General features: G+C 45.8%; 1 protein-coding gene across 1 annotated transcript in view; it reads right to left on the bottom strand.

The window, feature by feature from the left end:
* Positions 1-2,934, bottom strand: part of LOC146194724 (uncharacterized) — a 233,092-nt gene extending 230,158 nt beyond the window's left edge. The window contains exon 1 of the mRNA XM_084596625.1: positions 2,804-2,934. The gene's annotated coding sequence lies outside the window, so the exon portion shown is untranslated. The remainder of the gene's footprint in view (positions 1-2,803) is intronic.
* Positions 2,935-12,290: the final 9,356 nt, after the last annotated feature.

Here is a 12,290-nt window from a genome sequence, read left to right as displayed (position 1 = left end):
TCATTTTTTAAAAGAACGTAAGTTGCTGAAATAGTACCGTCAAATTGTAGGTTTCAAGTTAGAAGTGATAAGCTCAGAATTGTATCTTGTAGTTCTTAATCACTATGTTATTTTACATCCAGAAAAGAAGTTATGCGTCTTTATCATCGTTATTATCTTTATTTTAAAGAGTTGAACGCAGGACGTCACACTTATCAGCACGTTTTACTCGGTCGCTGACTGCCGCCTGAAAGCTTCCATGAGAGATTGAATATCTTATTGTATTTCTTGATTATTAGTCGCGATGGTTCAGAAGTACTTTTAAGGTTTGACGCACTAGGATTTTGATGTATTTGTGTGTTGTGTCGGAATCAAGTCGTAATTTATAATGGAAGTATTCGTGGCCAGCTAACATTCTCAAGCACAGCTCGATGCGTACAGCTACACCATAATTTCATCTTCAAAAATGAAGCTAAAGAAATCATTTTAAATTCAGTGATTGGAAGAAGCCTTTATAATCCAATATATTATATTTGATTCTTTGTGCCTTTTATAGGTGTATGTTTCCCTAAATTGTCAATCTAAATAACTTTCGAAGAGTAATTTATTTTTTTTCCAAATACTGCAATCAAGGAGACCACGCAGGTGTGAAAATACATGCGAAGAACGAGAATGTAACACAGATAGTTGAACTTTAGAAAACAAGTATAAAAGCAAAAACAAGACGTTGACGAGTATTACGAAGCTTACAAAGCTGGACCTCTCGCTGGAAGGAGAATACTGGTCTTCGCAGCAGCAAAGTTCAGATCAAGATATTGCCGTGGCAACTGCGTAATCCGCCTTTTTCACTTGGTGGATATGCCTGCTTTACCAATTCTGAAGCTGCGAAGTAGCAACTTAACCGGCTCAACGACTCACCGACACCACGACCCAACCTGAGCTGCTTCTCCTCATTGCCCTCAGCTATTCCGGGCCAGTGCGACAGCGCGTCTCACCCATCTTCAGCAGCAGAGACGACAAAGATTGTAAGACTCCCTTACGTCCTACGAACTTGTAATGCCTATAGTAAGTGGGATGACAGCATTAAACTCATCTTCATCTTCTATTTTATTGAAGCTGGCAACTTGTTCCGAAATCACGAGGCTGATATTAAGACGAAAGCTTTTATTGGCTTATACTGTCGTACGCAGAAGGTGCCACACTTTGTGTAGTATCACGTAACCTAAGTTCTTGTGATGCCACCCAAGATTACGGCCATCATAGGTCAAGGTGGGCCACCCTAGTTCCACGCTTCCAAAGGGGAAGTATTAAGGCGTTAGCGTTAATACACTTTCGTTACGTAGGAGGCGGTAGACGGCAGCTGACATGGCGGAGCTCTAACTTCACGTAGGGCTTCTTGATATGACGTTTGGTAGTCGCTTTCAACTCGTGCCTCTCTTTTCATATGGGAGAGTGATGGCAGAATAAGGCAAGACCCTTGCGTTCACCGTATCCCTAGACCACACAGGCACGTTCATACTGCTAGGTTAAAGCGGGGCTTTATATTTTGATTGGCGGCTTACGCTGTCACGTCATGCCAATCCAGACGTCCACTTTAGCGGTCCAAAGTGCCACACAATTGGTTTGTACCTGGGCGACTCTCATAATCAGTCTCAACAAGGCTTTCGCCTGCTCCGCTGTTTGGAAACTGCTCGCTGAACAACGGTTCCGTTTTCTGATTCAACAGAATTAGGCAAAAATATTGCAAGGGTTCACCGCTGCTAAACCAAATATTGAGCTAAATCATTAACTGAGGGTGACCGAGCGCTCTTCTCTTTTTCTTCTTCTTCAGCCCTCATATAGAATCCCGCTTTAAACAAGCTGTATGAATCTACCTTAGTTGCATGTAGGGGTAACGTACGTGAGTGCCAGGGTCCTAGCAGGCTAATCTGACATAGCCGTCCCATGTGAAACGAGAGACCTAAGTTGGCAGCTTCTGCCGACCGCTTGAGTTGGTAGCCCAGCTCTCACACCCTAGTGTCACGGGGTGTGTGACGTCACAGCGTCACGTGGGTAAGACGTGGCTACCACCCGCGCTACGCTGAAGGCTCGAAACCTAGAGTAGTATTGCTTTCTCAATAAAAACCTCCTGTTGTTGAGCTATGTAATTGCCTTAATGAATCTGAGGCTGATGAATACAAGACAAGGAATGTCCTCAAGGGGAGTGGAGATGATGCATTTCTGATGCTGATCTCTAAGAGCCCCCAAACCGTTTCTGACATCACGTCTTCGTGTCATAGTTATGACGTGCTCCGAAAACTGTCTTATGACTCTTCGTAGCATGTCGTCGAATGACGCTGTTTCCACTATGAATCTTCCCGCCCCATAACGCGACTCTTCTCGAGCAAATTCACCAGTTAATACTCGAAAAGGTGGCTCACCAGTTTCTTTATTTACCTGCCGCTCTTACTCACTCTATATGTCGCCCCCATACGACGTGTCATTCAGGAGCAGGTTGCTGAGATCCCACAACCAGTCAACTCACCGCCAATGGTCGCGTCACCACTGACTAATGCCGAAATTGTGAGCAGGTCACTCCATTCACCCGTCATGCCAACGTACGCGCCACTGAGTTCCAGCTTCCTCAGGCGGCGGCCATGTGCCTTAGGGGCCACCTGCTGAGCTTGCTCGTCCTCGCTCTGCTCCGCGCATTACTAATCCGTGGCGCACACAAGATTACCGCTCTGCCTGGTATATCTGCTTTGTGGCTCCTCATGTGGCCCTGTGATGCCAGGGACACGTATCCCTTCCGTATACATACGGCCCACGATAGCGCACGACGTACCTGTCTCCGAGCCAGTATCGAGTCGTCAGTCTTCGCCACACCCTTTTAGACGTTCCGATTCGCACGCACACTGGTCGCCGTCTCCGCGTCGCCGGTTCCGATCTTCTATAGCTCGTCGCTCACCATCACTTCTGACGGAAAACTAGAAGCCGCATTTCCAGAGGCAAGAAAATCAGCTTAGCAAACCGATCATTCGAAGGCAACAATCAAGCAAAAAAAAAAACACAGGAATGGAGGGAGAACCTCACTGACACGATGCATGTTATAAAAACACGTTCATCAAAATCAGTGCTCTCACAAACCGCAAAGCGCACGTAGGCGAAGAATTCCATGCTCTGATCGTGCGAGGAAAGAATGAGCGTTTGAAAGTATTGGTACGGGAAAAGTGTGGGCAAAGGCTATGGTTGTAACTCTAACGAGTCCTTCATGTGCACCGAGATCTTAGATATGACGCATAATTCATGTCGAGTTGTCTGGAAGTTTAGTCGACAAAAGCAAAGCAGTAATTGAATGGCTTCGAGTTTAGGAAATTGAAGAACACCAAAACAGTTTCGCAATCGCTCTTCAAAATGACGCTGCTCTCTGACCCGCTGTCCCCTAGAGATGGCGTCAGTTTGCGTAGGAAATTTGCATGCAAAGAGGCGACAAGTACTGATCGTCTCCTGAAAAGCACAGAGAGCATAGCCAGTTCGCCGAAGACGTCAACCGGGCGGAAATGGAGAGCGCCCCTGAAGGGAGCATCACGTAAGCTTCTGGCCTGCTCCGCAGATTCTTCCGAAGGAGTCTTCACTTATGAACGGAGAGACATTGCATCGACGATTGCTCATCATCTGGTTTTGGAACACAAGATGCGTGTTCCAGATCAGCGTTTGGAATACAATAGCTCCAAAAAGAGCAGGAAACGTTTCTCTGGAAGTACTTCACCCCTGCTATTGAAATTAACCAAAATGTATTGCATATGCTGCCCTGTTGGGTTATGTTGTTGCTAGTCATCGAAAAGGAAGGTGATATGGAGTTTCAATACACTTAAGCTGAAGCGGAAGGCTTTTTATCATCCAATTCAAGTTTGTATATATTCGCTTTCAAAAGCGGGTCCACGCAATAGAACATTACTCGGCTTACGGACGAATTAGAGAGAGGGAGAACCAGTAAAAAAATGACTGGCACGAAGAGACGTACACAACCACGAAAATCCTTGTCGTTTTTTACTGGTTCTGCTCTTCGCAATGTACCAACTGGCTAATATTCCCACTATTCCGAATTATAGAATTGTAGACAAGTAACTTACATCTGACGTGACATGTTTCAATTTGGAGAGGAAAAAGGATGGTCTCTAAGAGTAACAATTGGACTCCAAGGGAAGGTAAGCATAGCTGGGGGCGGAAGAAAATTAGGTGAGGGGATGAGATTAGGAAGTTCGCCGGTGTCTAGTGGATGCACCTAGCACAGGACCGGGGTAACTGGAAGAAAATGCAAAACGTCTTCGCCCTGCAGTTGGTCCGGCTGATGATGTTAATAATGATGGTTGTTTTAATTTGTGTTTCAGAAGCAGTACTTCTCACCGCAGACGAGCGAATATTCGTAATGCGGCTGTGTTGTGAAAAGCGATAGGTAAAGGTGACAGCCAGATACTAATACTCACCCACCTAAACCAATAGACATCAATTATATTGTAAATAGAAATTACGGGAAACCTTTTCACTTGTAACCTAAAGAAGAACGAATAGGGAAAATTATTTCCACTGACCAGAGATCGTTAAAGCGCTGCTAAAAACTTTGCGTTGTACAGAAATTACACTGATTTTATTGCACTTGGTCTCAATAACATACAATTACAAGATATGAACGCATTGAATATTGACTTGTACCCCCATGAAGCATGAAAGTGAATTATTTAGGACCTTGCTGTATTGGCGAAAACGGACCTTTCGTTTTCGAAAAATATTAATGGTTTGCTAATACACACTTTCATTGCTTTCAATATTACATTTTCACACTGATATTTTAATTTCGATGTTATTTTTTTCACTATCTTCTATAGAGCCCTGAGGAATTGAAGGTCGAAAGCGCCTTAATTCGAACCTTCCTTGCTCAGGCACCTGCATTGAGGTAAACAAGGTGCCAGGTCAGCTTCCATATTTGGGGTAGAATTAATTTTATTACTAGCGACCATGCAGAGTTCGCTTGGAAGTTTTCAATTTGTACGCAATTCAGTCGGCCTGCGCAAAATATGCAAATAGCCAAGCTATTTGCCGGCGCTTCGGTGGTATCATCTGGGAGAGTCTGGCAGAGCTGTTTTTGTTGTGGCAATTTTTAAGGAGACAGGTGATGGACAGGTGCTGTCGACAGAATTGTTCACAGTAAATTTCCGCGAGAACTATCACTTAAGAAACGTCTGTCTACCAAGGATCGAACAGATCCCCCCCCCCCCCGGTCCCCAACCAAGCGCGTAAACTCCCACTCCATGCCGGACTCGTGAGCAACAGATCGTAATACTCCTTTTCTAGAGTGAAGACGATGGTAGCGAGGGCGATGACGGTGCAGTTAGTGGTTGTGATAACATAACCATAGTAATAGAAAAATTAATGACATTGAGGTGAATGATAACGAAAATTGATGGTTTCTGCCGTGACAATCACGGGGCATTATTTTGAAAATACTGATAATAACCATGAAAATGCTGATGCAATTATTGAAAACACACCTGTAAACTGTCTTTCACATTATTCCCGTTCTTTAGCACATTTAGTCAATGACCTATAATCATATTTGTTTAACTTAGTGACTTCGTTTCAGCCCCCTCTAAATTCCATGCTGAAAATAGCGACGGCAACATTTTAAACTTAAAGTACAAGTCAGGTTAAACTGAATTTCAGCACCGTGGGCGGGCTGCATTACTCATCCGTTACAGGCAGAAGATTACGCGTTTCGAACTTTAGATTATTTTGAAAGTCCTGGTAATTTCTCAGACATTACGCATTCTTCGTGGCCTACCTCATTATTATTTAAGGCGAACAAAGAAGATCAGACATTGTCACCTGTCAGTAATACTGTGAACTAATAAGGTGTAGAAGGTTTGAAACTATTTCAAACTTTCGAATTGCATGTTCAGAACTATTTTGCACATCATTTCGCCTTATAGTTAATTTTCAGCATTAAGATTTATGAAGTCAAAATACCTTCACTTTTTAGGTCTTTAATTTATAAATTACAGAAAATGTACCATCCCTGCGTTTGAACCAGAATGTCAAGAGTTTTAGAATTTTTGACCGCTTGCGATATGATAGTGCACAATGAATATGATTCAAAATATTGTTCCAGATTTTGTATTTATATTCCGGAATGAACTGGCAGTAAACCCAAACAGAAAAATGATAATGCGTTCGCTGGCGCAGCCACGCATCGACGACATGTCTGCTTCGTCCTGTTAGCATGATGGCGCTGTGTGTGAGATTTCCTCTCTATATTGAGCTATTTCAAGCGTTGCCGTATAAGCAATCCTGAGCATGTCTTTATAAGGTGACAAGGGAGTGTATCAACTCCGGTCATATGGTTCTGATGTAAGGCTGCTACTAGTCTTCATGTATTGTTCATGTCAGCGAGAACTAAACTTTCAGAGCAAAATAAATTATTCTAAGCGTGCATTACTGCATCCGTCATTTCTTAATATACGTGATAATGTAATCATTTACATGCTACAGAAAAGCAACCACAGTTATATGAGCCATGAAGTTTATTCATCATCTGGACATTCTTGTCATATGTTGATAGTCGCACTTACCCTGGAGGGGGCATTTATCGGTTATTTGGTTGCAACTGAGAGTTTAACATCAACATCACAAAATGGGCATGCATTTTTTTATCTGTAGAACGCCAGCATGGCAAGAAGCACTAGAGCAGAAGCACAAATTTGCCTTGCCGATTCCACAATGATGGAGAAATATTTCTATTCGACCCTTTTTAACTCTTTTCAGCTTTTTCGAGGTTGCCATGCAGGAGCCACCACCCATTACATGAATGCTATTTTCGTGATAAGCGCGTTTTTTTCTTCCACCGGCACGTCTTTTTTCTCTCCCACTTTGCACTTATATTCTTTCTTCCTAAAATGAACACAGGACTACTTCTGGTCAAGATCAACTACAAAACACAAACAAAATATTATCCCCATACGTTTACCTTGCACGCGCATAGGTTGTTGGCTTCTGTAACTTTATCATTTTCCCTTCAATGTTCTGCACAATGCGGTTCCCATCGCGTCTGGTATAGTGCTACCCCCTACTGTTTGATTTCCACTCGTAACATATTTGGGGGAGGTGAAATAATCGATCCCATACAAGCTGGATCTCCGGAGTAGCCGCCACGTCGCTACCGTCAACATGTCTAGATGCTTCCGCCTCTATTGCTGCCGCCCCAACCTGTTGTCATTGCTCAACGCCGAGACCCAGGAATGTTCTGAGGAACCGATCTTGTTAATGTGGACGGATGGGTGACCCTCTCCGAGGGAGTAAGCAAACACAACCGCTGGGATGCGACGCTCATGCTCGCAAAGGCCATATTGTATTTGATCGTCACAGCGCGCGTCTACATTGAGATTCACTCAGGCGAGCTGACATCTTGGGACGTATGTATGAAAAAGTTCCACGGCCTCTTCTGCAAACTCATTGACCGCCAACTCGTCGCCACGAAATAACTGGCACCTCGTGCTCTACCTCGGTACGAATTTTATATAGCCTACATGCAAGACACCCGGGCCGGCTTGCACGATAAAGTTGGAGCTAAGTCCAGACTTAAACGGTCCAGACTTAAACGAGCCGCAAGCTTCGGTTCGGCTCGTGTTCACCAGAGTGGCTTGCCTGAACGCCTTCAGCAACCACTTGGGCCATTTTTCCTCGTAACACAATCTTAAGCCGCAAAAAGCAATGGCACGGATTTTACACAGTGCAAGATTGACCCAATGCTTACATCTTACCGCCAGGACAGTGCCAGCGCATCCCTGCATTTTCCTAATTTCTCGACTAAGTTACCGGGCGTCCTTGTCTCTTAACTAAGACGGCCTAGAGTCGTCATCGCACAAGCGACTTATTCAAGTCAGGACTGAAGCCCAGTCTTGACTTCAGTCTTAAGCTGCCATGCTAGCGGCTTAATCCTTTAGACTCCAGTTAAGTCTGGACTTAGCTAAGACAGTCTTAAGATCGTTTCGTGCAAGCGGGCCCCGGTCCCTGTGCCCGAATGTCGACAAGGCCATGACTTAGCCCGAAAATGTGGATACTGCAGACGACGCTTTCAATCTTTTCTTCTGTAAATACTGCTCTCTCTGGAACCTGTTCTACAGGTGTGCCGTCGCTTCGAACAGACAAAATAAAACCGCATATAGCACCGTTTCGACCGCCTGCCAAACACAACTGCTACCTCGTCCTGTTATGAGCTGGCTACGCTCCGCCAGCCTTCCAACAACAATAACTTGACCTGTCTCGTCAGTCGTGAACTTGAGGCTATGGCTGCCACTGTTTCGCCATTGCAGCTAACGCACAACACCCTGCCTACCATATCCTTCATGTAAGCTGTTTTCGTCACGAAGTTGCTAATATGGGCATTCGTACTGGCCGCGTCACGGACACCGTCGACTCCAATCTAGAACCTCCTGGGATCGCAGCTGCCTCCTCTAGCACCAGCTTCATGCTTCGATGCCGTTTGTGCAATCCTAATGACTGGCGCCCCCCCGGCAATGCCCTCTCTGCTTCTCCTGTTCCCGTGTTGGCCATGCCTTCTATCACTGCCGCACCACTGGTACTTGTCATCCGACCCAGTCTACTACGTCAAGTGCTATGGAGTCTTTGCACCATGCCGTTCCTCATCTCAACCTGACACGCCCCGTGTTGATCTTGCTACACCTGTTCGTGTTGCCAGCCGGTCGCCTTCCTCTCAAGCCCGATGTTCCCTGCACTCCTCTTCCTCGCTGCAGTTTTTGACCATCATATACCGGCCGAGTTTTGGAAAACTAGCCGATTCAGCTTCCGGAGGTGACGCTGCATTCGCGACCCGGACTGCAAAACCTCTTTTGGCCCCTGCTCCACGGTCTAACGTTATCGAAATCCTTGTGGTGGGCGTTTCTGTTTATTTCCTTATTGAGACCGGCGCCAAACTGTCCCTTCTCAGCTCCTCATTTCTTCGTCGCCTCCAAAGTCTTGATGCCAGCACTTTCGTGCACCGTTCGCGTCGCTCAACGCAGCACTGCTGTTGTTTTTTACATATATACTACTCGCGTAATCATTGCTGGTCGTCACACGCTAGTCTTATTCACATTTCCCAAGAATGCCCTCATGATCTGATCCTTGGCCTTGACTTTTTGAAACTCACTCCAACCTTATTGACAGCTCAATTGTCCTTCTTCGCTTTTACTTTTCCATCCGCCCTCAGGACCTCGCCACATCACCTCGCCTTCGCTCAGCAAAATTTTCCCCCCTCACTTCTGAAGTTGTATACATTCCTATGTACGCTTTCCCACCCGTGCCTAATGTTGACTATCTGGGGTGCCCCCTTACAGACTTCATCCTGCAGCGTCACCTCACCCTCCCTCACTGTATCGTACACGTTTCTCAGAATCACACCACTCTCCCAGACCTCAGCTTCTATTTGTCGCTCCATGTTCTCTCCAAAATTTTCTCTAGCTGACCGACCCCTCTAACCGACTGTGAAGGTTCAGCTCTAAATCTCGGTCCTTCCTCAGCACTCTCTGCTTCACCTTTCCTCTTAAGTCGTCCCCTTTCCATGCTGAGTCTGTTTTTGGGATGATTGCGGCGGACCAGCAACCCGGTTCTGTCGAAACGCTATACCAGCTGTTGCTTTTCTATAGCAACATTTTTTATTTTGACATCCGATGTCAAGGCTACACCCCTATCGTAACACATCGAATCGATACCAGTGACGCTATTCCTATTCACAAACGACCTTTTTCGAGCGCCAGGTGATTGAACGTGAAGTCGACAAGACGCAGATCGACGACATTATTGAGCCTATGAATAGTCCCTGGGCGTAACCTGTAGTGCTAGTAAAGAAAAAAGATCAGAGCTGGACATTTTGCGTCGACTATCGCCACAATAACAAGTTGACTAGAAAAAGCATCTATCCTCTTCCGCGCATAGATGATGCACTTGAATAATTACTTGTAGGCCACTACATTTACTACATGGAACTTCGTTCTGGCTAGTGGCAAATCTCCATCGATGCACGCGATTGCGAGAAAGCCGCGTTCATTACTCCTGATGGCATCTCCAATTTAAAGTCATGCCTTTTGTACATTTGAACACCCCTACCACTTTGAAACGGATGACAGACGCGTTGCTGTGGAGGTTAAAGTGGACGACTTGTTTGTGTTACGTAGACGACACCATTGGTTTTTAAGTCCACTTTTGGTAGCTACCTCTTTCACATTTTTACCATTCTCCAGCTATTCTGCCGCGCCGGTCTTCAACTAAACTCCAAGGAATGTAGCTTTAGCCACCAGGAAATTAAATGTTAATGTTCCCAGTGTTCAGCCTGACCCCGATAACATAACGTCACTGCGTTTCCCGCGCCAAGTAATTATAGTGAGGTTCGAAGTGTTTTCGGCTTGTGTCATTTACGACGCTTCGTCCAGAACCTCTGCTCGTCCTCTCACCGCCCTGCTGAAAAAGATGCACCTTTCTCTTGGGTCCCGGAGACCACTGCAGCTTTCTCCAAGCTTATTGCTGCTCTCACCAAGCCACCCGTCTTTGCCATTTTGACCCTTTCGCCTACCGAATTTCGCACTGAGGCAATTGGCCGCGGCATTGGAGCTATCCTTCTTCAGCGACATAATGGCACACAACAGTAATTGCTTGTGCCACCCGCCTACTATCTACAGCTGAACGAAATATTATTATCACATAGAGGGAGTGTCTAGCGCTAGTTTGGGCTATTGCGAAATTCCGGCCTTATTTGTTTGGGCGACCCTTTAAAGTTATATCAGGGACCTCCATGACTTATAGTGGCTTTCTTCACTCAAACAGCCTACTGGCGTTTCAGGCGCTAGGTGTTACGGGTGAAATACACCTTATCCGTCGTTTACAAGCCTGCCAGGCTTCATCGAGATGCAGACTGCTTGTCCGCCACCCTGTATTTCATCTTAGATATCAGTACTTAGACGTCGATGCATGTGCCCTCTCTTTATCGGCTTTTCCCCACACTGATAACAAAAGTGTCTGCATTCTGCGCAACGGTCTATCATCGACCGTCTCACTACCGGCCACTCTCATCCTACTCTCTCCAAGTTCGTACTCAAAGGGGATGCACTATGCCTCCGCAACATGCGTCCTGATGGCGCTGAGCATTTTCTTGTCGTTCCCAAACATCGGCTCTTCACCATCCTCGAATTACATTATATTCCCACAGCTGGACACCTTGGCGTGTCCCGCACGTATGACATCGTGCGCTGACGTTTCTACTGGCCAGGTCTCTAGGTTAGGTGGCCGCATTCTAGCTATGTCACCGCCGGAAGAAACCGTCCGTATTGCCTTCTGAACCCCTGCAGCCCATCTTCATACCGACTAAATCATTTTTTCATGTTGGAGTTGACTTAATTAGGCCCTTCCCAGTGTCCACCCGCTGCTGACGCCGCCACCAGGCTCGTGATGCCATCGCCCGCTCTAATGATGCCCGCCATTTTTCTCGCGAAAGGCCTTTCACCTCCGAGGGTTCTCATGAATGCGGTTACAACAGTCGCCGCCGCGATATGCACTATGTTCCAGCCTCTTTCAGGTCGACTTTGGCACCCGTCCCGCAGAGTGGGCTCGTGTGAAAAGCTTCTCCCACGCTCTAATTCCATTAGAGTACATCGCGCCGAGTCACCGACGTCACATACTTAAAAGCACCTGTGAATGCGAAGTCTTATGTAGCACCAGCCTACGACTTTGTGCTTTTGTGGCGCCTCAAGCCAATTCATTCACAGTCTGCTTAGCTCACCTAGAACGCACTGTGGATGGGCTTTTACATAGGAGGTAATGTTATCTGGCATACCCAGTAAGTGGAAGACGAAGCTTTCGGTCGGACTAACAAAAACGCTGAATGTGTAGGTATGAAGCGGAGTCCATCGAGTCTAAAATATTATTACCAGCTACTATGTGATTTCCCCTCGTAACGATAGATCTATTCTCTCTTGTCAAGGAGCCGCCATGAACACATGACCTTTGTAGAGCAGTCTGTGGAAATATCACATGCCAAATGAAAGGGTATGTTTTTCTGCCGTGAAACATACGAAGGCAGATAAGGGAGATGAGGCAGCGTTTGTAGCGCAAAACATAGAAACACTCTTGAACTATACTTTCCGATATATTTTTGTCCTTTCACAGAACAGTCATTTGAAGAGGGAACAGTTAGTAAGAGATTTGAAAACGAGTGAGAGAAAGCGTTCAAACACATTTTGAAATAAGTATATTCTTAAGGCGCCCTAGTAAACAATTCGTTTCAAGCC

Source organism: Amblyomma maculatum, chromosome 3 (genome assembly GCF_055883805.1).
Source record: "Amblyomma maculatum isolate TAMU_Amacu chromosome 3, ASM5588380v1, whole genome shotgun sequence".
Classification (NCBI taxonomy): domain Eukaryota; kingdom Metazoa; phylum Arthropoda; class Arachnida; order Ixodida; family Ixodidae; genus Amblyomma; species Amblyomma maculatum.
Note: the sequence above shows the minus strand (reverse complement) of the source record. Positions and strands in the feature narration are given on the sequence as shown.